This window comes from Scardinius erythrophthalmus, assembly GCF_964197995.2.
Source record: "Scardinius erythrophthalmus genome assembly, chromosome: 5".
Classification (NCBI taxonomy): Eukaryota; Metazoa; Chordata; class Actinopteri; order Cypriniformes; family Leuciscidae; genus Scardinius; species Scardinius erythrophthalmus.
In genome coordinates this window covers 8,254,052-8,258,429 of record NC_138225.1, presented here as the reverse complement: position 1 = coordinate 8,258,429, position 4,378 = coordinate 8,254,052, and positions in this window count along the sequence as shown.

The following is a 4,378-nucleotide window of genomic DNA, read 5'->3' as shown; positions in this document are numbered from 1 at the left end:
AAAATTAGAAATGTTGTCTTGTCAATAAACTGAAATAAATTTAAATTGAAGCACTAAAGTTATTAACTGGAAATAAATAAAAACTGAAATCAAAATAAATGAAACCTAAAATGAACATGAAAACTACAGTAAATATATAAAAGTAAAAACTAATTCAGAATATTCATAAAACTTAAATAACACTGCTGCTGTATATTTAAAGCCTTTTTATTTTCATAAATGACAAAACTCACAATATCAAAATAGCAGAGGTAAACATGTTTAAAACACATGGTAGTAACGTAAACTATAAAAGATTGTAGCTTATGTAAACATCAGTAGCATGCCCTTTGATTCACATTTCGCATGAAATCTCATTCATGTCACATTTCTATATTAACACTGACACAAACAATCAAGCCAGAAGCCCTTTATAAAAAGTCCTAAAAAAAGATTTGTCTTCATCTGTAAACAACATCAAGTTCAAATACACTTAAAATCATTCTACAGTATAAATATGCTTTCCATTGAGAAGAGTACAGTGTTAAGGACAATCAAAGTAATAAATATCTCATAAAACCACAAAGAAACAAAATCACAGCTCAGATATTGAATGGCATAGTCACTTACAGTAGCTTATAACTAAATGTTACAGTGCATTATGCAGAGGAGAGGTTTTGGTAGTAGTGTTTTTTTCTTTTCGTAGCTCTCCTCTGAAGATTGACCGTGATTGATCATATTTGAATCATTTACAGCATTTTTTTGCATATCCAAAGCACCCTCTCAACTTTTACCAGCAACAAGAAAAACTCAACTGCAAGGTCATCAAAGTTGAGGCAAGGCTCATATTGCCATAAGTGGTAGAAAAGATTTCCTCGCAAACGCTGAGGGACAATGACATCAGCCTTTTATTTAGAAAGATTTCCCAGGAGACACCGCTCTGGGTTTGACTGCACTGACCTTAAGACTTCTAACCAAACAAACGCGTACCAAGTGACATCGGCTTGCCATGCTTCGGTAATCAAGAAGACTTCGGGATGAAGTATTGGTTGTTATGAAAGTGATCAGCACGCTTGTAATGTACAGCACAGATGCGTCTGCTGTTTGCATGTTTCCATTACTGCAACACTACTGCAAAAGTTGTGAGATATACATGGATGAGAAAACATTGACCCACTGTTTGCATGGCAAGTTTCTACAGAGTGCAGACGTGACCGGCACCTTCTCCTCTCCGATAAATCTGGAGCGGATCGTCCCAGGAGAATCTGAAGATTCATCTAATGGGGGGAAAATTGGGAATTAAGCTGATTTAGCACTATGTATCAATGCACAGAAGTTGCAATCAATGCAAAAAGCAAATGAAATGACATGAATTCAATATAAATCTCTAATAATATTTTATATTTTGTTAAAGATTAATAACTACTTGTTGGATCTGACTTTTGATGGATCATATTTTGCGTTTAATTTATAAGTCCTGGGGTTCCAATACAAAACAATATATTTTTAATATAGCAAAGTTGCATTTTAAGTTTTAGACTTACTTTTTACTTCTAGCATCTTCCATTTACTTGAGCAAATCAATAATGACTTTGACATTTCTACTTTCCATAGTGTTTTGCATGTACCTTCAATTATCAAACTGTTAAAAACATCAAAAATAACACCTTCATAAATACTTGTTTATGTTTAAAGCCGTTTTTAGTCACGTTAGTCTGCGTACTGAATATAAAGTCTAAATTGTCAATCTTAAAAGTTTCATTTCAAAAAGATTTTAGCCTATAATCTGTAGTACCTCCTCTTTATAAGCAATTTGCTAGCTTGCAAAGTGTACGTTATTATTGCTATTAACACAAGAATGCAATATAAAGTGTAACATGTAAACAAAGTATTTCCAAGAAAGCCACTACGCATGTCAGTTAACTCCAACACTCCTCTGTCCTCTCGGTCATTCTTACCTGTTGCTGTTGACCAGCAGAGCCTCGTCTCACCTACAGGTGTCGCTTTTTGACTAAAAACACCAGAAGCGTTACTTGAATGACCGTGCACACTATTTGAAAGCTTTTCATGATGTTTTCCCCGCCGCTTCGTTGTCCACCGCCGGAGCTTTTGTCGTTTGCAGCCCATCTCTTCTCCAGCTGGTCTCCGATCCAGCGCAGTCGGTGCGCAAACGGCAGCGGAGCGCGCCCGTGACACACGGAGTCTCCGCGCGCGCCTAAAGTCTGCTCCTCCACCGGCAGACAGCACATCCTTCCGCGCGCGCTCGGTCTAGGCTTCTTTTCCCGCTGCACTCTTTGAATTAGACGTGGAGAATGGTGTTTTGTTCGCCTGTCGATGGAACAGTGTGTGTTTGTTTCTGTCGGCGCTATGATTTATTAAAGTGTCACATGGTTTAGGGGTTTACATCACCATCTCCCCAAAGACAGCGGTAATGGTTAACTCTTCCCTGTCCTGTTCTCTGCGTCACGCGCTTTGTCTTTCCTGCAACAAGGGGGTGGGTGGGTAGTCGCGCAAATTATCCAGGCTACAGACATTACTGATTATGAATTGTGTTGTATCGGTTGTGCTCATTCAAAGGTGAGCTGTTACTCGATTGATTCGATTTTGAATGCAGGTAAACATTAAAAACATCGGCTGCGTTTCAAACCCTATTAAGCTGCCTACCTAGTGCGCATTATAGACTCCAATAAAGTAGAAACATGTTAAATGTTTAGTACAATAGAACATCTTTTATATGTAATTCGTGGGAATTTTTGTATCATACATGTGCATTTTTGCAGAAAAGTTGAATGAGAGCATAACTGCCTGGTCTATTACTCTATTTTACTCTATCCTTTGGTATATTGCTCTCACTGGCATTGGAATAACAGGACATTTTAAAACTGATATTCACATATTTATATATTTTTTTTAAAGAAAAAGGTTGTGTTAAAAAGCTTTTTTTAAAGCACAGAATAAAAAAGCTCATAAAAATGAATAGAATAAACACAATTAAAAAGCTTATAAAATCATTGAAATCACGGTTTTAAAATTCCCCGATATTCCAAATAAAACCAATAAGACAATTCCATTATATTCCATAGCCATATCTTTTGTAGTTTATTTGTCTGATTGATTTTACTGATGCTAATAAAACATGTCCCTACAACTTCAACTGTCCTTATCTCATGAGGTATTTATGAAAACCTTTGTGAACTCAGGCAGAATTAAAGTCATTTTTCATCCTGAAGGTCCTTTATTTACATTTCGCCTGCTACAAATTCAGCAACATTGCATTTTTTCATTCAAGTAATAGTGCTCATATTTTCTGTCACACTCACAACCATGTCAACTTTGCTCACACAAATTGTAAAATTGGGAATTAATACCCAATTTCATAAATCCTATTAGGTGCAGATGCAACAAAACAAAATAGGGTAATATTTACATGTACTTACCATAGTAATAACAGTAATTTATTCATGATTACATGCAACTACCCTCAACCAAACCCTAACCCTATAGTAATATGTTGTTAATTAATATTACTCAGTGCTTAAATATTGTTAGTGGATGTGACATTTTATCTTACACCTTTAACCCTATGATTATTCAGGTAGGGTAAAGGATAGTCAAATCAAATACAAAGCAGATAATGCAAAATAAAAGTTCTCTTAATCTCCAAACAGCAATATTAGAGATTGCTGTTGCAGCAAACCCTCTTCACCCCTGTGTACCCTCTTGTTAACCTTTGTGGTTGGTTACAAAAGTATCAAACTCAGGAACCTAACTTTCACAACTGTTGCTTATTCTTCCTGTCTTATAATAATCAAAGGAAGTACTGCAGGCACTTTCCAATTTCACAATCATTCAAGCATAAGCAAGCAAATAACATAACATTGAAATGGGTAAATGGCAATATCAATATCCAAAACAAAATGTAATTACACTGTAACAAGGACACCTTAAAATAAAGTGTAGCCCAAAATAGATACTGCATTTAATACATGTAACAAAATATGAATTCAATATAAGGATCTAGTAACCTGTAGCCCTAATTCATTTTTTCATTGACATGAATTATATTTGTCAATAGTTCTAAATTACACATTTTTTGTATAGCCTATCGGATGGTGCTGACCCATATTGAGTGATAAACACACATCAGACAGAATCTGATGCCTTTATTGTTTCCGTTTTGAAGCCTTTGTCTCAGACCACAGTAATCAGTGATGTAATATATTTGGGCATCAGACAAACATACAGAATAGAATATGAGTCTCAAACATTTCTATACATTTAGTAAATGTTTGTCACATGGGAAGTTTTATTCATTATAAGCGAGTATTTTTTGCAGCTCCGTTGATGATGCTCGAAATGAGACACAGTCATTGTCTTGTGTTGTAAATAATTGTTCTTT